The following is a 26,713-nucleotide window of genomic DNA, read 5'->3' as shown; positions in this document are numbered from 1 at the left end:
CTGACGGAGCTCTTTGGCTGCTCTGTTCCTCGCAGAGGTTCAGAGGCACAGGGCCTGGACAGTGTCTGAGTCAGACAATATCAACTGAGATTTGGGGAATTGCAGGCTCTTTTAGTGGCTCTTTCACAGAGAGGCAGGGGGTTCTTACAAAAGCCAACAACTTAACTGGCCATTTTTCTACTAACAGATATAATGTAGGGGGATTCTTTGCTATCTGAGAGGAGTTAAGTTCAATTCCTCTGGTTAATGTCTTTTGGGATGTGTAATCAAGCTGATGAATCTCTCCATTGAAGCTCATCCCCTGCCAGCAACAACAACAGCCTCCCCTCAGTGGCATGCCCTTTGCTTTTATCTCTTCACAATGCAATGCTCCAACAAATGTTTTAAAGAACTAGAATATATGAATAAAGCTGTTCATGAGGATGGCAGATATCAGAAGCCAGTTTTGTTGAAAGGTGGTCTCAGTAAGTTTAAGGGATGATAAGATGCAAGCTTAATAATGCATTAAGCATTTAACAAATCACTGTGTGTGCTCATACAGAATGAATATTTTAAAGTGAGAGAAAGCATTGTCTGACTAATTGCTCAGTGTTATCCCATAAATGATACTTGTTAAATATGACTGACCGTAATCATCACAACCTAACCAGGCTGTCACTGCAGTACAACGTTGACACTGAGTCTGATATGTGAGCGACAGAAATAAAAGAGCAGGGTTTATCCCTTGACCTGTGTGTGTTTCTATGTGCGTCAGTGTGCGTCAGTGAACAGGATTTGCTGACCGTGGCTATACGTGACAGTGTTTGATCCCTCTGTAATATGGAGGATCAGCGAAACGCATACATGATTCATGCGATCTTGCAAAATCACACATCCTCACCAGGAGGCACAGATGTGGTGCATTGCCTGTTTAGTGCTCAGTATTCACAAGAGCACCTTACACTAACCTTACTTTAATTTAATAAGGCTTAAATATATTGAATTCTGTTTAAAACCTAGTGGGATACTTTGCCAATTTTCAACCAGCTCCATCTTACCAGCACCCAGATCTCCCTGCTCATCTCAAACGCGAATTTTTGCTGTATCTCAGGCTGTTGCTTGAACTACATGTTGTCCTTTGGCTTTTTATGCCTGCTCCCAGGGACACAAAGAGTATAGAAGGGGATCAAACTCAGATCAAACTGTAAAACTAGGCAGTGCTGATCAAATATATACCGAGATTCTCTTACTGTACTGCCTATTTCTCATCTTAAGTGTCTTCAGAAACATGTTTTAGTGCACTGTTTGGCTGTAATACAAGAATTTGTCAACAGGAAGTGGGCACCATACTGTTTCCTGTATTGTAAAAACTGAGATCAAATGGCAAAACTAGACAGTGCTGATAAAAAAAAATGAATCAAGGTTCTGTTACTACATTCCCTGTTTCTCATCTAAAATGAGATCAAGATCGTTTGTTACAAGTTGGCCGCCATATTGTTTCCTGTATCAAAATGGCCCAGTTCACATTCCGTTACTGACCAGTGGGAACAGTTATTACTCCAGTGTGGTGCAGTGCATTCTTGTAGTTGTAGGTTTTCTACCTCTTGAGCAAACATTAATGCCATTGCCCTTTATCTCTGTTTTCTCTAGTCAGGTACTAATTTCAATATGTATGTGTCTTTCTACTGCATAGACAGCCAAGTTTTATGAAAAGACCATCTTTGCAGCGGTGAATACCTCTTTAAAGAGGCCGGTCTCACTCAAAAGTTGTCAAAATCCAGTGCTTGAGTAGTGACTTGCAGAGTGAGACACTGACGAAAAAAGACGTTCTTTAATGTCGGCATGATACGTGGCCGGTCACTGTTATAGTTTAACAGCGCTTGGTGGCATTAGGGGGAAATGTGTCGGAAGCTAAGGTGGTCAAACATCGACTTTCACCTGGGGGAGCAGTGTTCGCATCCTGGCCAAACGCTGTTCTTTTTTCCTAAACCTAACTAAGTGTTTTTATTGCCTAATCCCAACCATGTGTGTTAGGGAAAAAAGTCAGTTTGCACTGATGTACTGACGCAGTGTGTTTATTTGGAAAGAGACTGTATGTAAACAGTAAATTTGAAATTTGAAAGAAGACAGTGCATGTAACAGGCAGAACTTAACACGGCGTCCCAGAACGTCAACAACCAACCTACCCAGGGTACCTTTCACGCTGTATCTGGATGTGGAAGTTCCATGACCAAACGTCGATATGTGACAACGTCAGAGTGAGAATGTGTTGCTTTAAATGAAACTTCAACACAGGAATACAAATCATCAAAGTAATGTTCTGTAATTTATGCTAGCTTCGTGCTTTGTTACAGCAGCATTTTGCATCGACTCCCCAAATGGCAGGGGCAAAAGAAGAAGGGTTAGGGTTACATTTAGCTTCAGGGTTATTTTGGTCACAACAGAGCAAAGTGGGGGCACTCTGGCTGACCAGAGGTACACCTGAGCCTCCAGGTGCTCCTGGTGTGACCTTGGGGCAAACATGGAGCATGAAGTGTCCTATTAGGGCACAGATATATCCTGGAGAACAAAGATTTGAAAAATGGCTTGCAGCAAAAAGCAGAGGATGGTGGAAAGAAATTGAGAATGAGAAAAAGTGAGATTTATTAATACATAACCTCTGACCTTGGTGCTGCCCTTTTCTTAACCCCTCATTTTGATTTGCTCGAGAAAAGGCTTTTCCCACTTCAGCTCTCATGTCAGATCCATCCTGACAGGAACAGAGAGCATCTGCACCATTGGCTGCGTGGCTGCTTGCTCTAATGATGCCCCAGCTGCCTGCTGCCTGCTAGACTATGTGTGCACCCCTGACAAGTGACTTGATCTCACCGTTCACACGTTGTCTGTCTAAAAAGTGGGTTCGTTTGCAAACTCACTGCAGCATGGACAAATACATCCCTCATTAAAATAGGAGGAGTTTTGTGCTTCGCTCTTTATGTGTAAGCTACGATGTTCAATGAGTTTGCAGAATTTGGAACAAATTGTACACTTTTTTGATCAGGACAAAAAATGCCAAAAGTATAACTAAATAAACACAGAAATAAATAAATGCTTAAATAAAGACATAAATGCAGATTTTAGGACCTTCTAACATACAGACACAGAAAGTACAGAAAGACATTTTACAAAAAATATAGAGATGAATGTGAAATATTTATTCATTTATTTTCTGTTTATCAACTTTTATTGATTTACTACTGCATGTATTTATTTCCATATTCTAACACTTATTTATTAATTAATTGTTTTATTTACATATTTATAGATTTGTTTATTTCAGTGTTTATTTCAGCATTCATTTATTTTTATTATTAATTATCAATTAATTAATTTAATCATTCATGTATTTATTTATATATTCATTTATTTATATATTTTATTACATATATTTATGTAATATTAATTTAATCCTTTATTAATTTAAACACTGATTCGTTTATTTTCATAATTATGTATTTATTTCTGTATTTATTTATTCATTCATTCATTCATTTACTGACACTTAAGTCATGTTTTGTCTACCATAGATGCCAATATCGGGTAAGCTATAACCTAGCAACTTATATTTAATTGACACAGATTTAAATAGATGTTATGTGTCAGCAAAACATTAAAACCACTGACAGGTGAAGATGATAACATTAATCATTTCAGACCAATGACATGGACCCAATTCAGAAAGGGCCGGAATACAGAGCAGCAGGCAGGTTTGAGGTTAAACAAAAAGCGAGCTTTAGTAAAGCTGATTAAAAAACAGACAAAGAACAGGCAGGTACACCACACAGGGATGGACACAGGAATGAACTGACAAGGAACAAAGGGAAACACAGAGAACTATGGACACGGGCAAAAGGGGAGAAATGGGGATTGGCTAACAACAAGGGTGTGGTGGGGAACTCCAAGGTGGAGCAAACAAGAATAATACAGAACAGGTGAGAAGAGAAGACTCTGGGAACAGGGAAGGACTAACGAGACTGAAGGAAGACAGGTGTGATAGAAAAACAGGCTACAAAATAAAAGAGGAAACAGATTAAACATGAATGAATAACATGAAACAGGGAACACAAACAGGAAACTCCAAAACAAAGTCCATAGGGCAACAGAACATAAACAAAAACCCAGGATCATGACAAAACATGTCATTACAGTGCAATGTCCTGCTGAGAAACCTTGGGTCCTGGCATTCATGTGGATGCCACTTGACATACACCTCCCACCCAAACACTCTTGCAGACCAAGAACACCCTTGTCATGGCAATGGCATGCCCTGATGGCATTGCCCAAGCCTCTCCCCAGGGAGGACGATTCACCATGCCACATCACAAAAACTGCTCAGGAATGGCCCAAGGAATGTGGTTCAAGGCGTTGATCTGGCCTATAAAATTTCCTTGATCCCAATCTGATCAGGCATCCCTGGGACATGCCGGTACCCACAACCACCCAACCTAGTACCTCGCAACCCACAGGACTCAAACTATCCAATGTCAATGCCCTGGACACCACGAGACATGCCTCGACAGGTCAGAGCCAAGGGTGATCCAAGGAGGCCCCATGGTGGATAGGACTCGACTCTGAGGTACCTGCATATCCCATGGATGCTCGGTGGGATTGGGATCTGGAAAATTTTGGGGCCCAGGTCGATGCTTTGAGGTCTTTGCAACATTCCTCAGGCCACTGCCATTTCGGAGTGCCGTTGCATTGAGGGGATCCACTTGGTCTACAAGTGTTTGGGTGGGTGCTGTGTTTCAAGTATAGCATCAACATAAAAGACGCTACCCAAGGTTCCTCAGAAGAACATTGCATTGTAACAAGATGATCAACATTATTCACTTCACCTGTCAGTGGTTTCAGTGTTGTGTCTGATGTGTACATGACATGATTGTATTTTGACTGTCATGATTCTATGACAGTTTTGCGGCAGTGTAAAGAAAAGTGGAGGTTATTCTGTACCATTATTTTCACTCACTCTAGCGTGTATCTCGGATCTCACATTTCCCCACATTTTCCAAACTCATTCTCACACTCTTGAGGAATATTAGCATGTGTTGTCTCACAAACAAAGCATCCTGCAGTCTCTAACACTGAGTTATTCAGCCTCTCTATTCCTCCTAACCTGCTCCTTTATATCAATTACCGTTTATTGCACTGCGACACAACTGTTGTACAAGACAAATCCCTGCGAGTCCTCAATGATTGATTGGCTGGCTCTTCACAACACAATGAATAGGGGGAAAAAACTGAGTCATGTTCATAGTTTCAAAATTTAGCTTCACACCTGGAAATAAATATTGTTACTGTTTACGGGTACACAACATTTCAATTACTTTTGGCTATTTTTTTTTTATTTTTTTTTACAATTTAGGATCCCTCTTATTTTCCTTTCCCTCTCCACTTCTCCTAAAATATTGTGAGAGTGCCTTTACAGCAAAAACTGGTCTGCACAACCTACTAAAAAAGGGTGAAATGAGGGCTGTGAAAGTTGAATTTCGCATGGACATAACAGCTACCATCACTGGGGGATAATGAGCAGGCACAGACAAGTTGTTGGCTGCCTTGTTGGTCTCTTGCTTCACACTGCAGCGGTGCCTCAATTCACAATGCCAAAAATAACTAAATATAATCTTCAGCTAAAAGCTGAACGACAAATCAGATTCATTTTACTGTTGACATCTATTAGGAATATCTTTTTTTTGTATGCATTGTTTTATTCATTTTCTTATGTACCAGTGGTTTACAAAGTGGAGGCACTGACATCACTAGGGGAAAAAGAGAATGAAAGTGGAAGAGATGCTCATAAGGCTATCAAGATTCAGGCAAGCAAGATTTATTTATGGAGAAATGGAAATCTAAAGTACAAGATGGACATGTTATTGACATTCTTTCATTCATTTTTTGTAACCGCTTATCCCGTTAGGGGGCGCAGGAGGGCTGGAGCCTAGCCCAGCTGACAATGTGTGAGAGGTGGGGTACACCCTGGACAGGTCCCCAGACTATCACAGGGCTGGCACATAGAGACAACCATTCACACTCACATTCACACCTACGGACAATTTAGAGTCACCAGTTAACCTGTATGTCTTTGGGCTGTGGGAGGAAGCTGGAGTACCTGGAGAAAACCCACGTTGACACAGAGAGAATCTATTGAGTGTATTATTGTCAGAGCTTCTTCTCTCTGCAGCACTGTGTATTGCAATGCTCTGCTGCACTATAAAGTTTAACTGCATGATCGATTGAGTGAGCTCAACATTACCTAAATAGCCGACATTAGGTGCTCCAGGCTTTTGGCACAGCGCTCAGTATTGAAGGTACAATCCCATACCAGCACTAGACGCTGTATTGGATGGATGTACAACAATTCAGCCTGCTTTAATGAATATCTCACAGCGTAAATCTATTGAATCAGCTGCACTTTCTCAGGAGAGGAGAAGTTCAGGTGAAGGTCACAGGTAAAAGGCCTCTGTGTTAATCTCGGATCACTTTTTTAATTACCCCACAGATGGGTGACCTCACCTTTGATCACCCGCTCTGAGGAAAGTTCAACCCTTCCATTGGCTCACAACCCAATTAGCGTGAGTGCATCGATTAAAGCAAATTATGTGGGCTGTCCCTGGTGACTAACTACTCCTTGGGGCTGAAGATCAATAAACATGATCATTGATTAGTTATGTATAATGAGTAAGAATTCAGGTGCGGTTCCTAGAAATGAAAAACAATTACAGGGCTGTTACATCCCTTTTGTTTTCAGCCATATTAATTATAATGCTTCTATTTTTGTTCCTGGGTTTCTGACAGTGTTTTATAGTGGAGGTATAAAGTTTATACATTTTTAATGAAATAAGTAAGTACATAAATAACTAAATAAAACATACATACAGTACAGGCCAAAAGTTTGGACACACCTTCTCATTCAATGCGTTTTCTTTATTTTCATGACTATTTACATTGTAGATTCTCACTGAAGGCATCAAAACTATGAATGAACACATGTGGAGTTATGTACTTAACAAAAAATAGTGAAATAACTGAAAACATGTTTTATATTCTAGTTTCTTCAAAATAGCCACCCTTTGCTCTGATTACTGCTTTGCACACTCTTGGCATTCTCTCCATGAGCTTCAAGAGGTAGTCACCTGAAATGGTTTCCACTTCACAGGTGTGCCTTATCAGGGTTAATTAGTGGAATTTCTTGCTTTATCAATGGGGTTGGGACCATCAGTTGTGTTGTGCAGAAGTCAGGTTAATACACAGACGACAGCCCTATTGGACAACTGTTAAAATTCATATTATGGCAAGAACCAATCAGCTAACTAAAGAAAAACAAGTGGCCATCATTACTTTGAAATGAAGGTCAGTCAGTGCATTGCAAAAACTTTAAATGTGTCCCCAAGTGGAGTTTAAAAACCATCAAAGGCACTGACATCGAAACTGGCACACATGAGGACCGACCCAGGAAAGGAAGACCAAGAGTCACCTCTGCTTCTGAGGATAAGTTCATCCGAGTCACCAGCCTCAGAAATCGCAAGTTAACAGCAGCTCAGATCAGAGACCAGATGAATGCCACACAGAGTTCTAGCAGCAGACCCATCTCTAGAACAACTGTTAAGAGGAGACACCTGCGAATCAGGCCTTCAGACTCAAATAGGGCTGCTAGGAAACCACTGCTAAGCAGAGGCAAAAATCAGAAGAGATTTGTTATGGCCAATAAACACAAGGAATGGACATTAGACCAGTGGAAATCTGTGCTTTGGTCTGATGAGTCAAATTCTGAGATCTTTGGTTCCAACCACGTGTCTTTGTGAGAGAGAAAGGTGAACGGATGGATTCCACATGCCTGGTTCCACTGTGAAGCATGGAGGAGGAGGTGTGATGGTGTGGGGGTGTTTTGCTGGTGACACTGTTGGGGATTTATTCAAAATTGAAGGCACACTGAACCAGCATGGCTACCACAGCATCCTGCAGCGACATGGCATCCCATCCGGTTTGCGTTTAGTTGGACGATCATTTATTTTTCAACAGGACAATGACCCCAAACACACCTCCAGGCTGTGTAAGGGCTATTTGACCAAGAAGGAGAGTGATGGAGTGCTGCGGCAGATGACCTGGCCTCCACAGTCACCGGACCTGAACCCAATGGAGATGGTTTGGGGTGAGCTGGACCGCAGAGTGAAGGCAAAGGGGCCAACAAGTGCTAAACACCTCTGGGAACTCCTTCAAGACTGTTGGAAAACCATTTCAGGTGACTACCTCTTGAAGCTCATGGAGAGAATGTCAAGAGTGTGCAAAGCAGTAATCAGAGCAAAGGGTGGCTATTTTGAAGAAACTAGAATATAAAACATGTTTTTAGTTATTTCACCTTTTTTTGTTAAGTACATAACTCCACATGTGTTCATTCATAGTTTTGATGCCTTCAGTGAGAATCTACAATGTAAATAGTCATGAAAATAAAGAAAACGCATTGAATGAGAAGGTGTGTCCAAACTTTTGGCCTGTACTGTACACACATACATATGAATATGAAAAAAATACATACAGAAAAAAGAAATAAAGGAATAAATGCCAAAAAAAGAATAAATAAAGAAATAAAGAAAAGGTATATGTACAAAAACATAGAAATATGCCTATTTATGTCCTGTTTCAACTTAGTATCGATTTATTTATGCATTTATTTATGCATGCATGCATTTATTTTCATATTTTTTCAACATTCCTTCATTTATTATGTTTTATTTATTTTTTTATGCAGTTATTGATGCATTTATTAATTTCTGTATATTTCAGGATTTATTTTGTCTGACATTTCTTCTGTATTTTTTATTTATACAAGAATAAAAAAAAATAAATACAGAAAAAAAAAGAAGAAATAAATACAGATGTTAGGACCTTCTATTTAAGTAACATACAGGCACAGAAATAAATAAATAAAGAAATAAATAAATAAGCAAATTATGTGTACAAAAAAATAGAAAAATACTGTTCTGTTCATTTATACATGTATACATTTTTGCATTTATTTATGTATTTATGTATTGATTTTTTATATTTATTTCAACATTTATTCCTTTATTTGTTATTTTATTTATTTATTTATTTATTTATTTATTTATTTATTTATGTATATTTCAGCAGTTATTTCTTCTTTTATTCTTTTCTGTATTATTTATTCATCTTTTTTTATTTATTTACATATTTATACATTCCTATATTTATTCATTTATTTATTGATACTTCAGTCATTTTTTTGTCCTCCACATTTGTCATGTGTCTTTCAGAAACTACTGTACTCAGCCATTGTTTGAACATGAGGCTGCTATATCGTTGTGATCTTTGTTCTCTGTTTTATCCACCCCTCCAACCACCCTTCCTCTCTCCCTTCCTCTCTCTCTCTGTCTCTCTCTCTCTTTCTCATTCACACACACACACACACACACACACACACACACATGCATGCACACACGGTGGTCTATCTCAGTAAATAGTTAGAGGAACAGGTGGTGGGCTCTTATTGCTTTCCTGAAAATGCTATAAATACTTTAACTGCTTTGTTACCGTAATCATTATCAATATCATTACATTCAATGAGAGTAAAGGGAGAGGACTAATTCTTCAGCCTATTTACCAAAGAGTTTAATGTATCACTCACAAATTAAGAAATAACTAAAGAGGCCCTTAGATCTGCTCCTCATGTATGATTTGCTTGATAATAACTTTACTTTATAAAGCACAGTAATAAAGCCCCCACTCTCCGAAACTATTCCTGTGATCTTAGTGTCTTTTGTTTCACTTAAGCACTTGTCCCCCTGCAAATATGTGTGCCATGAGAATGACAACATATGTACTCGACAAACAAAGCTGTTTAGCATGACAGAAATTCCAAAACACGCTGACCTCATAGCTCGGATGTTCTCCTCTTCAGCTGAGCAACAACTGTCAGCACAAAAACACCATGGCATTGTTGACAAATAACTGCTCAGCCTCTATCTGTGTGTGGATAATTGACTGCTAGGAAATAAGATCTCATTGTCTATATCTTCAGTGATGCTGGGTGTTAATGAGAGTGGAAAACCTAGGGACCACACAGGGAGAAATTCACAGCTGTGCATCAGAGGTCTTACTTATAAGATACTCGGATTCCATCTCATGTACTTTGTAATATTCGTTCTGCAATCAGTCATTTTATCTCAAGGATCTTACTATGTTTGGTGGAGTCCGGGCACCATGCACATAAGCCAATCTGAGGTGTCCAGTTTGATCTGATTTGCATCTGTAAAGACAGCTGTTTGACATTGATAATGTAGTTGTCTAGCCATGCACTGGGTTTTGGTTTCACTTTGGGTTTGAGACACCAATCTCCGAAATGCCATAACTCCAAACAGGCTCTCAGCATTTTTAAAACAGACTATTTCTTCACTAGTAAGTGGATCCAATAAAAACTGTTCACAGTGACATCAGTAGATCATCAAATATGAGTACTTATTCAATACCCTCATTAGATCAAAATGCCATATTGTTTCATTTCTTAATTCAGTCTGATATAGTGTTCATATGAGCTGCTCTCTGTTGTTGAACTGTTCATTCATATTGATCATACAGACACTGAGTGGTATCAGTCCTCTTATCTAAATCTCAGCAAAAGTGCATTTGCATGAAATGTCAAACTATCCCTTCAAGATCTCTGTTGGTACACCCAAAACACAAGACATTTAATGGTTTGGGGCATTTGACAGTCTGCAGACTGCAATGTACAGATCATAGGAAGCGGCCTTTAAAGTCTCAACAACTCTTGGATGGATTGCTGTGAACCTTGGTTCAAACATTCATGTTTCCCTCAGGATGAACTGTAATAACTTTGGTGATCCTCTGACTTTCCATGTAGCACCATTATCATGTTAAAATATTTATACACACATCAACTTCAGCTCTTTTGTACTTTGAGTATAGTGCTAACTAGCAATGCTAGCATGCTAACATGCTAAACTAAGATGGTGAACATGATAAACATTATATCCGCTAAACATCTGCATGTTGGCATTGTCAATGTTACCAACACATCTCACTCCGACCTTGTCACATATCGATGTTTGGTCATGGACCTTCCATGTCCAGAAATGACGTGAAAGGTACCCTGGGTGTGTTGGTTGTTGACGTTCTGGGACACCATGTCAAGTTCTGCCTGTTACATTCATTGTCTTCTTTCAAAATGAATGTCACTTCTGCTTTCACAGGAAATTTAACGCTTACATACAGTCTCTTTCAAAATAAATGCACTACGCCAATACAACACCACAGTTTATTTCAAACACACATTGTTGGTTACGTTTAGGGAAAAAGAACAGGGTTTGGCTTTACAATCTTACTGGAAGTGAACACTGCCTTCCTGGGTGAAAGTCCTTGGTTGTTGGGTCCAACACTCCTCCCGCCTGCCCCATTGGGATTTTCCCCACCTTAACTTTCGTTCTTGCCAAATTTCCCCCTCACACCACAGAGTGCTGTTAAACTATAGCGGTGATTGGTTGTGTATCATGCCAACGTTAAAGGACGGCTTTTTCCATCACTGTCAGTGCTAGCATGCCAATGTTAGCACTTAGCTCAAAGCACTACTGCCCAGCCTCACAGAGGTGCTACTATGGATCCCACTGCTTGTCTTGGCAACTCCTGCACTTCTTAGTTGTGATTGGCAAGTACTCGAGCTGTGATTGGGTAGTACTCGTCACACTGAGGTGTTGAGGTTTGAGATGTTAAGGGTTAGGGAAAGAGGGCGTATTTACTGTAGGGCTAGTACTACTCAATCACAGCACAGTAGGGTGGAACTTGCCAAGAAAAGCACTCAAATCGTAATAACACCTCACAGAATGGCTGGCATGGCTCTTGTTATGTGATTGCTCTGAAGTGTATTTTATATATTCTTTTATCATTATGTTGATATTAATAAAACTAATTGTGTGGCAGTGAAAGTGAAAGAAAAATAATTTGCCTTTAGTGTCTTTTAGTCATTAATTTAATATCTTTTGAGGTAAATGAGCTTCATTCTGTTACATTCTGTTGCATACAGGATTTCATGACCACACAGCACCCATTATTCTGAAATTCTACTGGGAAGAAGAAAAGGAGAGGAGACGGAGTCACAAGAGAGGTGAGTGTTAGACTGAGAAAGGAAGGAATAATGAGAAGAGGGCTGCGTGAGAAGAGAGAGAGATCAAAAAATGTAAGGGGGTTATAGAGGGAGAAGGAGCACATCTCTGTGGGGAAGAAATCTTTGCCTCGAAACCCAATGCAGAAATGAGAAATAAATTAATGTAAAAAAAAAGTTGAAGAAAGAAAGCAGATGAGAGCTGGGGTGGGAAATAAAAGATCTTTGAAAGCCTGACAGCAAGAGAGAGACAGAAATGTGGAGGTGACAGATTTCTGAGTGTCTGGGAAAAAATCCTCAGCAGGTGTGAATCTAGTCTCAGCCTGCAGATCAGGGGCAGGCATCTAAATCCACAGACACACACACACACACACACACACACACACACAAATAAGTACACAGAACTGAGACATAATTTTTATCCAGCAAGCTGTCTTGATTTGCCCTTCCTCTTTCCTCTAACCCTCCATCTCTCTGTCTCTCAGACAAACACACATTTAAGTATTAAACCATCTGAGAAGGATTTTAAAACATGACTACATGCACTCACTGTTCATTTTTCCTTTTCTTTCCAGTTTTTTTTTTTTTTTTGCAAATTAAAAGAGCAATCTCAAATGATTTGGAAATGCCCCTTTCTTCCAATGACATCTCACACACTCACATGCACACACATGGGCAGACATTGTTTTAACAAGGATGGAAAAACAAGGGAAATTCAAATAAAGATATCTTGCTTGTCTTCACTGTTGCAAAACACTAAGACTAGCAGGAAGCCCTCTTTTATTAAAACAAGTAACAAGAAGATACACGTGAGGGTACACAGTGTTTTCTAGATAAGTTCTTGTACCTGTGTGTGTCTCATAAACGTGTCATTTAAAAAGGCGACACTGGGGACATGTCCTAACAACTTTTTGAAATGACCAATTTGGCCCCCATCACTTTTAAAAAGCATAACTTGTTAAAAACGTTCTGGAAAAATAGCTTGGACCAAGAAATGTCGTTAGCAAATGAAAACACTTTGAGAAAGGTTACTTTACACAGTTTTAAAACATACAATACAATGTAAATATGGAACAAGCAAATGTGTATAGTCCAAAAAAGCTAAAGAAAAAAAAACACATCCTGAATTTGCGTCAATTTTATGCTTTTCATTGCATATATGAAGACATTTTTACCATATATTGGTACGTAAAAATTGCATTGTCACCTGACAGCAAGAGGGTTCCTGGCTCAAACCGGGAGCCCTCCTGTGCATGTTCTCCCCATGTCAGCGTGGGTTTTCTCTGGGTACTCCAGCTTCCTCCCACAGTCCAAAGACATGCAGGTTAACTGGTGATTCTAAATTGTCCGTAGGTGTGAATGTGAGTGTGAATGGTTGTCTGTCTCTATATGTCAGCCCTGTGATAGTCTGGAGACCTGTCCAGGGTGTACCCCACCTCTCGCCCAGTGACAGCTGGGATAGGCTCCGGCCCCCCGTGACCCCAATCAAAGTGACTTGTTGGTGCACGAGACAGACAGATTGTGTGTGTCAGCAGTGTTTTCTGCAGTAATTTGAACTGCCGAAACAACTAAAACACTGTTTTTAAAAACTACCTGCAGTTTGTTTTTCCTCTCATGGAAAGTCCATAAAAGCTGTGTTAAACTGCAAAAATAATCAGAAATAGACAGAAATTGTAGTGACCAAAACAACGATGGCTGCGATAAGAGTGTCAGAAACAGTATTGTGAGAGTGTGAGATGTGAAGAAAGGAAACATTTCATACAAAGTAATCTGATTCTTAAGGAGAAGCCTGTGCACACTGTGGAGATCCAGATCCAATGTGGACTGAGCTTTCCCTTTTGTCTTCTTTATTTGTTTTCTTATTGCTTTTTCAGCTTTTTCATCCTCTCTCATCCTCTTCTGAATCCAGTTTCTAAACCTGATATGCCCATCAGTTTATATGTCTCTTTTGTCAAGCCGAGCTAATGAGGGAATATTAAACTACTACTAAATTATTGATTAAATTTAAAAATTTAATCTGAAGCTGCTGTTGCACTACATCACAGGACCTGCTGCTTTTGTGGAGGTTTACTGTTGAATTAAAAATCTGTCAAAAAATATCTATAAGGTGAGGTTTAACTGTAATAAACAACGTCACCACCAGAAATGAAATTCCTTTATCAGTGACAGGATAATGAAAAGCATTGAGAAAATGCCTGTGGTTTCTGTGTGTGTGTGTGTGTGTGTGTTTACATGCTCCTGCATAAATAAAGTATATCTAAATGGCAAGAGCAAAAAATGGTTTATGATTTTTGTTGAACATTTGCATGTTTGTGCAATTTAAACTGTAATTGGGCCACCCTTCATCTACAGATATGCGGACACACACGCGCGCGCACGCACACGCACACACACACACACACACACACACACACACACACACACATCTCCCTGCGCTGCGTGTTCTCTAAGGAGGAGCAGACAGCTGCCTCGCTAAAACTGAACTGTAATTAACACCTTTAAACCCAACATGCCAGACTCATAAATAAAAGAAGCCGATTAGGGCCTGGGACACATTAAAAGTGGATTATCTCCAAAGATGTAAATATCCTGCGCTCATTTTCATCATAGTACCCAGAATCCAGAGAGCCTGAGCCATCATTAGGGAAGCGGGAGGGCAGAGATGTATGCAAATGTTTTTGGGTGAGTGTAAGAGAGGGTATTATAAACAGAGACGTGTCAATCACGCATAACTCTTTGGAATCCAAGTCCAAGGAATTTACATTGCTCCTAATACTCCACACAGAAATACACACCCATACACATACCAGTTATCAGACATCAGACGCGTGCACGCACACAATTTACATTATACTTGAAACAGCCATCAGCTGAGGAATAATGATAATAATAAGAATGTATTATTCTAGCTTACGTTAGTGTAACTGCTGTGTAGATGTAGTCACTCTGCATCTGGTATTGTGTGGTACAACATTAAGGGGTACAGTTTCATACTACCATGATGCCAGACTACCACGTACTGACAAACTGTACTGTTTACAGTTAAATTAAATTAAATTAAATTAAATTAAATTAAATTAAATCAAATTAAAGTTTTTTTTTTTTATTTACATTTTGTAGGGTGTGGTGGAAATAATGGTAACCCCAAGGGACACATGTCACAATTTGATTAAAATCTATATTTATGTGTCATTTGAATTCAGTTTAATATTAGGTCAACATTAAATTCAAATATAAGCAGGGTTAAATGTCCAAATTTAAAAATACCAAAAAACACACATAAAAGGTAATTTTTTATAGAATAAAAGTGACTATCTATATGTTCCTTTTTGTGTCAAGTAAGTGTGTCAAAATTAAAAGAATAAGAAATGTGTTACTGTTTTCTTTTTTTCTGACAGGGACAAAAAAAAAAAAAATCATTAAATGAGAAGAATCCCCCTGCAAGTGACCATACCATATCACCATTGCATTCTTACCATACAGCCATACCAGATGGTTTGACACTGATGTTCAGCTGATTTCAAGGTGTTTCGGAGCCTGAATTGGAAGAAAATCCAAGCTGGAACATTTTCATTTGGAAGCATCAACGCAGTGCTGCTTCACATATTCTCCTCAACATGGCTCTTGATGTTCTACAACATATCGGGACTGTGCTGCATGAATGTAGGACCAACATGGCATCGCATATGGTGTGAATTCATACTGAACAGTCATCATTTGTTGAGTAAATATCTTCCACACAACAGGACGGGGATGGAAATACATAAAATATATAGCAGCATTTAAATAGTATTGCCCATATAGTGTAAGCTATGCTTTACTGTACCATTTTTGCATATGAAGACACTGATACAGGTACATACAGTACTTGAAATCACTGGTATAAAATTAAATCACATTCTGTGTCAAAAGTCACGTAGTTAGCCTTGATGAGTCAAATCATCATGCTTACTTACTGTAAGAGATTGAGCTGGCACACATGAGGTGTTTGTTTGTTTTTTAAAGTTTTTTCATGTTACCAAAAATGAAACAGTTAGCAAAATTAGCAGTGAAGTTCTAGGTCCATAAAATAGGCCAACTAAACAGGGTATGCTAACTGAAGAGGCAACCACCTAAGAATGACAATGACACAAAGACAAACACAACCAAATAACCTCTAAAAAACCCACACTACAATAAACCCATTAATATAATTATTTAAATAATAAACCAAAACATAAAGCCCCAACAAAACTAATGTGCTCCAAAGCAATGAGAAAAAAAATCTCTGAACTATAGATCCCAATCTTTGCCATGTTGCAGCAGACATTTGGTACATTCCAGGCCCTGCTTCAGGGGCCTGTCAAGATGTTCCTCCAGCAGCACAAGTATCTCAAAGGACATGTTTTTTTGCTCATCATTATTAAGTTAATGTAGATTGCACAATCTAATGGCCATAGAATAATGACACCATCAGTGTTTGGATGTGTTCACTATAGGCTCTGCTTTCACTGTGCCAATCTGTCTGCCACCAGGTATGAAAATGAAGGCTGGATTTATGCTACCCAGTCTCACTCCAAAGTCATCAAAATCCGGTGCTTGGACAGGGTATTCCAGTGTCAGACATTGACAAAAAAAGCTGTCCTTTAACAATGGCTTGACACGCAACCAGTCATGGTTATAGTTTAACGGTGCCAGGAAGCATTAGGGGGCACGTAATGGTTCAAGAACGAAAGTTAAGGCAGTGAAAGTCTGAAAAGGGTGGGCAGAAGGGGTGGTGGATCAGTCCAACACCCCTGGACTTTCACCTGGGAGAGCAGTGTATGCTTCCTGTTGGATTGTAAAGCCAAACCCTGTTCTTTTTGATAAACCCAACTATGTGCTTTTGTTGAATTTAAACAGTACACTTCCTGTGAAAACTGAGGTGTATTTTGAAAAAAAATTACATGTAACAGGCAGAACTTGACACGGCTTCCGAGAACATCAACAACCAACACACCCAGGGTACCTTGCACGTTGTATCTGGATGATAAAAGTCCATGTCCACATGTCAACATGTGACGAGGTCCTAGTGAGAATGTGCTGATTTATGGCACAAAGGAAGTGTGTCAACCACTGCACAGCCAAAACAGGAAGAGGATAGCGCTTTTGTTTTCCCTGGTAGCTACTGGTAGCTATCCCCAGTTACTAAAGAGTATCAGTGTAAGTTATTTGCAGTTGCTATCCACTGTAGTGGAAATGCCGGATGGTGGAACAACCGAAGTAACTATGGAAAATGTGGTGGTTGCTAGGCTCGGTTGCAACAGTGGCACCACCAAAAATACCTTCTGAAAACACAAGGGGGGTGGGGAAGCTGTCTGTTTGCACTTTAAGACAAACTAAAGTGTGACTGTTCAGACGTTACCAAAATGCGTGCACTGCTAATAAAAACAGGTGTACTGCCAACAATACTAGATTAACTATGAATAAGATGTATATAAAACAAAGTCATGTGTCATCATTTATCTGTTTGCTTATGTGTGTGAAATGTGCAACAAAACTCATATGGGAGAATATCAACTTCAAACTGTAGAAAACTACAGTGTGTGCAGGAGGGTTACCAACATTGATTTTTGTGTATAGGTTGATTCGTCTGATGCAGTCCTTGTTAAAAACTTTGAACATAGGTTGTCTCTAATATTGATCATAACATCTGTGGTTAATTAGTGAGTGAAACTACATTAACAATTAAACATGTACCTGTTTGATGTGGTGGCAAAGACTGAGTGAGAGAAACACTAAGCAGAATATTCACTGACTTTCCCAACAGTTAGGAAGCCAGTGATCTGGTATATTGTCTGTTATTTCCTCCATTCAGCCTGTTCTAATGCGAGGTCTGTTATTGCTCAACAGATGGAAGGATTTAGGCAGACGCTTGCTGTCTCTCTCACCCGCAAGCACAGGCAAAATAGATGCAAGATTTTTGTTTGGCACATCTGTTATTATGAGTGGGATATATTCACAATTCTGATCGTGACATCCAGTATCAGGTAATAATTTCTTTCCCAGTACTTGCTCCTTGAGGGAGACCTATTATGCTTTTCCTTATTTTTTTTTGTCATAAATATAATGCTGCAGTGTCAGATGTTCTCAGTGAACATGGACAAAGTTTCAAAAAATGAGGTAAACTTATGTAAAAGTTCAGGCTTCAGACCTCATTAAATACTTCCAATGGTTTTTCACTAATTTGATGACAAGCTGACATCAGCTCCTGATGGATTTCTTTATGTGGTCAGCTGCTTTAGGATCATATTCCTGCTGAAACATGTCCAGTTGTTTGGTTCAGAAGCTTTTATTGGTGATTTTTCACAGTAGAAAGTGCTGCTATACTTCGCTACAGCTGCTCCCCGGCTGCAATAACAATGCAGAGATACTGGGAGCACCAGAAGACCCAGACACACTGACCAATCAGAGCAGACTGGGCTTTTTTGAAAGGGGACCCTTAAAGAGACAGGCACTAAAATGGAGTGTCTCAGACAGAGGGTGAATACAGGTGTTCCAGTACAGACAATATGCCTGAAAGATTTAGAGGGATTTAGTAGCATATAGCAGTGAGGACTGCAGATTGTAACCAGCTGAAAATTCACCCAGTTAGTATTCCTTCAATATACTGTGTACTGCGAGCTGAATTATCCACAGAGGTCTCTACCTCTCCAAAACAAATGGACTTGGTGTTTAAACTAGTAAAAACTCTGAATAAAGCAGTTTCACTTTACAGTCAGTATTTCTCTGAGGCTGCTTAGTGAGTTTGAGATGGGCAGCTAGCCCCGCACTAACTAATGCATGCTAACCTTTTTTGTCTGATTACAGTACTTAAGATCCAGACATTCAGGAGGTTTATACTTGGAGTCAGATTATCTGTAGAGGTGTCCTTTCACAACAAAAAGACTCAGTGATTTGAACTGGTAAAACCATCACATAAAGCAGTTTCACACATAAAAAAAAAATGTTTTACCGATGCCGTTTGCCAGTGTTTGGCTTTTCCACGTGCCTAGTCTCACTCTGAAGTCGCCGAAATCCAACACCTGGGCAGTGACTTGCACCGTCAGAAACCAACATAAAAGGGCGTCCTTTAATGATGGCATGATACACAGCTGGGAAACATGGCGGGACAAGGAGGAAAGTTAAGGTGGCGAAAGCCCGACTTGGGCAGGTGGGAGGGGTTGTGGATGGGTCCAACAAACACAGACTTTCACCCAGTTTTTCTAAACGTAACCACATGTTTTTGTTGCCTAAACCCAATCATGTGCATTTGTTGTTGAAGGAAAAAAAAACATCAATTTGCAGTGTTTTACCATTTATTTTGAAAGAGACATGGTGTCCCAGAATGTCAACAATCAATGCACCCAGGGTATCTTGCATGTCGTATCTGGATGTAGAAAGCCCATGTGCAAATGTCAGTATGTGATGAGGTTGGAGTGAGAATGTGTTGCTTCCAATTTGGCCTCCTGTAGAGACATGGTGGTGCAACATGGTCAAAATGGCTCATTCTAAAGTTAAAAAAAAGACAATGATACTTTCTGTGATTATACACTTATACTTTCTGGACCCCAGGAAGAGTAGTTGCTACCTAGGTAGTAACTAATGGGGATCCAAATAAATAAATACATACTCATGATATTATATGCCATTTCAGTCAATATATCCCCCTAAAATTCTGTATACTAAATCTTTAAAGCATGCAAACATGTTTTATAGAAACTCAAAATACAATATGAACCTGAAAATAGCTTTATAGGTCCCCTTTCAAAGAAATATATCAGCAGTACCACGAGGGCTATGTAGTCATTAACAACCTCCAGTTTAGATACGGGAGCCTCTCCATATGTCTCTCTCCTCCCTGGTGGCTCTGCCCTTGTTTCTGCTGCTTTTGAAGTGCTTCAGCAGAAACCTAGGCACAGGGGCCTGGAGTGAATCTCAGGAGATGGAGATGAATGATTTGAATGGAAGGATGTAAAGATGGGGGAAGATGAAAGTGCTGAGATGTTATGTAGGATGAGGAAGGAGCGAACAGGCAGGTGGTTGACAAGTAATGATTGAGCATGGTTGAGCAGCCTAGATTGATGGCCCTCACAGATGTAAAATAACCAATATTCGTCAAGGTCGAGATCAATGCCGCAATCAGTGCTGCCCTGTATGGGGTTTCTATCTTCGTTGTATCTCTGCCTCTCTGGCTTTCTCATTGCTTTTCTCTCTCAATCCCAAAGCTGGTATTGAAGTGTAATGTCACTGTACATTTGATGGGCTGTCATATGAGCACAGCCAGACTAAGACACCTTCAGGTTAGCTCACACAGGCCTGACTGATAGAACACTGACTGAAGCACGAGTTGCTGGTTTCACTGCTTTGCATCATCTAGCCAGTGGTCTGTCTTAGTCAAAGTCTGTTCACTAAGCTTCTGTGTGTTGCCACTTCTAAAGGCTCCCCGGCCTCTGTTTTTGGGCAGGTGTGCATGTACAGGTGTATATTCATGCAACTGTCTGGTGTATTGGTGTATCATACTCACGTACTGACAAGAATACAAGGCAGGTAGTACTGTGCATTGCAAATGGCCACACTGAATCTGCGCTGCTTTCACTTACTGAAAGACATGGTCCCTTCACAGCAAAAATGATCTGCATATTTAAAACCGAGCAAAAGCAATGAAGCATCAGTTGTCAAAATGTGAAGCTGTTTCACCTTGTTATTGTTGGCATGTGCACAACTTGATTTCCAAAGCAAATTTGGAAAGTGCTCAACAGTACATCAGATAGGAATGAATGATAATAATAAAAACATTCAAAACAAAAAGCAGGCGTAATGAAATAAACTAACATTAAAAATACAATTAAAAGATGACAGCTTTCAATATAGAGTCAAAGCAAAAGCTGCTCCATTCAGTTTTAGGGGAGTGACTTGAAAGTAAAGACTGTAAGAGGCTAGCCTTGTTTCACAGCATTGACGATCACTGAGAAGGCCTGATCGCATGTCTGTATTTTCAAACAACTGCCATCACCCTGTCCAGAAATGACTGGGTGCTGTGTGTCCTGGTCTGTTTGAACGTCTCGGTCTTGTTTCAGACTCGACCACATTTTTACTCAGTCTTGTCTCTGTCTCAGACAAACAGGGTTCAGGCCGATTCAAGACCGGTCAAGACCACAACCATTGAGATAAACACATTGTCTGTGCAAAAAAAAAAAAGAGATGTTTAATAAACATGGTTAAATTGATTTCAGCTCCTTAGCATTTGTATTTGCTTGCAGAAAACAAAGGGAAATTCCCACATATAAACTTCACCTCTGCAATGCCTTTTGATTAACTTTTTCTTTCAGGTAAATGGGAAAGTGTGTCCAAACTTTTGATTGATACTGTATATACAATATGTTTGCAAAGAGATGCATGATTATGAATCTTCTATGAATCTTTGTTTTCTGTAGGCGGTTTTATGGGGATGTGGATCTTTCAGATCAGATTGAGGAGTGCCTATGGTGTACATGTTCCATGTTTTATAAGTATGTCATGCAGTGTCTTGACTCGGTCTCATCTTGCCCTGGTCTTGGTCTTGATCTTGATCTTGGTCTCAACCCTTCAAAGTCTTGGTCTTGTCTTGATCCCGCTTTACCCTTTTAGGTGGTCTTGACTACAACATTATCTGTGCTTGTCCAGACTGAGCCATGGCAGTAATTAGTGAAATCAAATGAGCTCACTAATGTAGCCTGGTTCTAGATCTTTGGTTTGTCAACACATTCTCACTCTGACCTCGTCACATATTGACGTTTGGTCATGGACTTTCCAAGTCGACATATGACGTGCAAGGTACCCTGGATGCATCATGCATTGGTTGTTGACGTTCTGGGACACCCTGTTAAGTTCTGCCTGTTACATGCATTGTTGATGGTTTTTTTCCTTCAGCAACAAACACACATGGTTGCCCCTAACACGTGGTTAGCTTTAGAAAAAAGCAACAGGGTTTGGCTTTAGAATCTTACAGGACACGAACGCCACTCGCCCCTCCTGCCCGCCCCATTCGGACCTTTGCCGCATTAACTTTCATTCTTGTCCTGCTGTGTTTCTCCCTGACGCTGCTGGGCACCATTAAACTATATCATGCCAATGCTAAAGAACGACTGACGACTTCAGGGGCTCGTTTTGTCACCCATTTCTTCGATTGGTTTAGTAATTCTGGAATCAAATGGATATTTAGTCTGTTTATCAGGCTACTGCTTTGCTGGATGCCAAGATGATGTACAATATTTCAATAGTCCCCAAAGGATACACTTGTTTTTTCACCTGGACCCCTGAACATGGAAGTCAGCGTGTGCTATGGAGAGATGTTGAAGCTAGAACATGTTGTTCAAGACACTTGCGATCAAGGATGGCATGATTTTATTTGAATAATGACACGTGTGTTTATTTCATTATGATTTGAGGTCTAAGAAAAGAGACTTTTGGGTTGCTGGGTTGAAAACCTTTTGCTGTATTTTGTACATTGTGATGTTTTGGTGGGCAGGTCTGAAGATCTTGAAGAATTATGGCCAACAAAGAGTGTATGACACACTGTAACCGCCATTACAGAGAGATGAAGTCTGACAGCCAAAGACTTGAGCTGCCCACAACATTACTGTGTGTCTGTGTGTGGGTGTGTGAGTGTGTATTAGTTATTAGTGTGAGGTTTTGGGCGGGGGCAACAGTGCGGTCTCACCTTACCATCACCTGTCACTGTCAACAGATGTTCACACGACAGGATTATTTACCCACCAACCACATTGTGTGTGTTTATGACTGAGAGTTATTGATCTAAAGCCCAGATATGATTCAACTCTTCCAAAGCACATAGCTACAGTACATGCTCTCAAATCCATCTTCTTCGCACAATACCAGCATTGTGTAGGTGTCTTGTCATCATCTGCTCATTCTGTGATCCTAATTTGACGGCTCTTGTCCTCACCTCTCATGAGACGTAAAAGGACGTCAGGAAGGGACGCTGTTCAAAAAGCCACTCCAGAACATCTTTTTCCATTAACTGTAGTAATGAACGTGCAGTGTTGGCAGAGGAAATGTTTCCCCCCCGTCCATAGTCGACCACAGCGCTGCATTTAAAGCTCCAGTCTCATCCATCACACTCCAACAATAGAGATGTCGTCCACTCCCTAGACAGCTGCTCAGCCACAGCCCCCTGACAGTGTGTGTGTGCATCTGTATGCTCATGTATGTGCAAACATGAGTGAGTTTGTTTGTGAGGACGTCTAATACGACAATAAGATCTTATTCAAAAAGTATGTTTGAGCAAATCACGCTGACAAAGACTCCACCTCACCTGTTTGACACCAGTATTGTACTGTGCTGAATGCCATTCATCTATAGATACTTAAACAGATTGATTATTCCTTTGTTGACACTGACATGTCATCTCCTCCAGAATATAGTGAGGAAACTTTTTTAATTAGAAAAGAAATTAGAACCGTGGCCTGCATAATCGTGAGTGCTAATAAGCAAGGAGAAAGAAACAGAGATGGATAAATCCTTGCACGGTTGATAAAAAGTACAATGGGTGGATCAGTGTGAAAGTCAGATTAGTATTTATTGAAAATTCTTCCTGGCAACGCTGGCTGTCTGACCACAGGCAGGGCAGCCTGTGTGCATCCATGTGTGTGAGTCCGCCTTGCTCTTATGCCCATGCCACGCTGGCACCGCCATCTGCTGCCCGTCGAAGTTCTGTCCGGCCCAGTGATACTCCTCAAACACACACATGCACACACAACTCCCTATGTGCTGCTTGTGGTCAGACAGCCAGGTGGCATCACACCAACTGACCAATGGTTGTTACGCACATGCTGCGACATACCGTCCACCAACGGAAAGTCCCTCTCGATCCTTCTGCTCCTGCCTCTTTCTTGATGTGCACGTAGGCCTGATTAACGCGCAGAAAGGGTGTCTGTCTGTCTGTCTGTCCTTCCGTCTGTTTCTCTCTATGCCATTTGGCCTGTTTCTCAGCCTTGGATTGAGAACATAGGAGCTCTTCCTCACAACCACCAATCAGTGTTTATGTGTGTGTGCCGTGTGTTTTTAGAAGACAACTCTGAAAAAGAACTCCTTAGAGGGGTGTCAGATGGCAGGCGTTTGTGTTGGTGTGTGGAGAGGGGGATGGAGAGATGATGGGGGCGGATGAAGGAAGGGATAGAAGGAAACAGGAGGAGGGGGAGATTGCTCTGTTCTCTGCTCTTCAGCTTTTGTTCTGCTAGATAATAACTCTCCACCCCCTGACTCCAAAAACCAAGGGAACCCCTCCAGTCTAGAAACAGGAGTAGCATTCGGGCTCACACTGTGGTTATACATACAGTACATATATTTATAAGATGACAAGATGATTCACTGTATATGTTTGACAGTTGGTGCTGCAACTGTGTCAGATTTCTCATAGTTAATTATAAATGCCCTATGTTGCCCTAAAAAACTCAACATGCTTTTAATTTGGGCCAAAACCGAGAAGGGGGAAAACATAGAGCCATATCACTGCCAACAGCCTGGAGGCCAGTTGAGTGCCTTGGACTAATCTGCCAGGACCAATGAAGAAGACTGAAATCTGAGTACAGAGAAGAGAAGAGAAGAGAAGAGAAGAGAAGAGAAGAGAAAATACTACATATTAAACAGATTTATACTTAACTCATTACACTAAGAGCAGCACGTTCAGATAGCAGAGCTTCAGCGCAGCTAGCGGCTCAATAATCACAATCTCTCCTCTCAAATGTCTTTTTCTAAAAATCGACACTAAATGCGGGAAGGCAAACATTTATGGGGGAACCGAGAGGGAGTCGAAGGCATTGGATGCTACAGTGAAAACACTGTTCTATTTGCTGTGACCTGGTTGAGTAGAGCAGCATCTGCAGCCCACATGAAATCTAAAAATACTCCCGCACCATTGACTGCTACTATGCCGTGGCCCCAGTAGGTAGATGAATAACTGTGTGTGTATGGTACGCTTGTGTGTGTGTGTTAAAGTGGGAATGGGGTATGGGCTATATTCTAAGATTTACCACTGCCTCGTTTACAACTGTCGACCTTAAAACCTCATTGTAAATATGCGTTTGTGTATTTGTGTGTGCATGTGTGAGCGATAGGCAGACCATGGGCTAAGTAGAGGAGGCAAAAATGACTCAATCCAGGACGCTGATGACATATGATATGACTGCTTGCAGCTTTAGGGGAGAGCTGATATGATACATAAGTGTTACAGTAAATAATGAGATTCTGACATACAAGAAAATAAAATGAACAAGCACAGTGGAAAAACTTACAGTAAGACTTAAAAAGTTGCCATGACTACAGTTGAATGCAATGGATGGATTACTGAATGGGCCTACTGGGCAAAGTCCCAGGCCGCCCCTGGCCTCACCCCTCAAAATGTCACTCAAATGAACAAGAACCAACTAGGAAGAGGCCCAAAATGACCATGTAAAGATGCAAAGAAACTGCACAGAGACACAGAATAACCACAAAAAGAGGCAAAACAGCCACAAAGAGACACAAAATGACTATAAAGAGACGTGAAACAACCAAAAAAAGAAACTCGGTTACCTCAAAGAGACACAGAACAGCAAAAAGATGCTAAACAACCACTGTACAGAAAACCCACTGACATCTGGCTTTTTAATGTAATGGAAACGGTTAACATCGGAATTCACACCCTGGTCGAATGACTCTGCAGTAGTCATGGGTATTTATCGGCTTTGGCTCTTATCAGCACCGATGGAAACAAAACACCTGGGTACTAATTTTAGCCCCTTAACTGGCAAGATGTAATGACACACAACCACAAAATACCATCCATTTCTGCCAAAGCAGGGCTCAAAATCCTTCCAAATTAGTACACATCAGGTTTTGGTGGTGCAGTGGTTAGCAGTGTCGTCTCACATCAAGGGGGCTCCTGGTTCAAACCCAGGGTGGGAGGTTTGGGCCCAAGGTGGGGGAGCCCTTCTGTGTAGAGTTAGCATGTTTCCCCCATGTCAGCAGGGGTTTTCTCTGGGTACTACGGCTTCCTCCCACAGTCCAAAGACATGCAGGTTAATTGGTGACTCTAAATTGGCCGTAGATATGAATGTGAGTGTGAATGGTTGTCTGTCTCTATTTGTCAGCCTGGAGTGCACCCAGGCTCTTGCCCAGTGTCAGCTGGAATAGGCTTACAGAAAATGAATGAATGAAAGTTTGAAAGAGAGACTAAAGCCCTTTTTAGATAGGAATTGTGCAAATTTGCAGGAAAGCCCAATCAGTCTTTTTTCAGCACTTGCGTGAGCAAGTAACAAAATGTGTAGCTCAGTGTGTGACGTAAACAGTGACGTGGGAGGGAAGCCGCGGCTGGTCAGTCCTTCGGCGATTCTCTCATCTGACGGTTAATGGCCTCTTCATTTGTGAGGGCAAGGAGGGCGCGCAATTCTTTGTCTCCCCAGTTGCTCATCTTTACAGTGTCTGTCAGGTTTGCGTTCCCCTTTTGCTACTAGCTGCTCACCAGTGGGTCGCGCAGGCAGCGTCATCAGCAGCTCATCCCATTGCAGAAGGCCGCCTCGGTCTGTTTAA

The sequence above is a fragment of the Epinephelus fuscoguttatus genome, linkage group LG18 (genome assembly GCF_011397635.1).
Source record: "Epinephelus fuscoguttatus linkage group LG18, E.fuscoguttatus.final_Chr_v1".
Lineage (NCBI taxonomy): Eukaryota > Metazoa > Chordata > Actinopteri > Perciformes > Serranidae > Epinephelus > Epinephelus fuscoguttatus.
The sequence above is the reverse complement of the archived record's forward strand: the minus strand, read 5'-3'. Positions refer to the sequence as shown.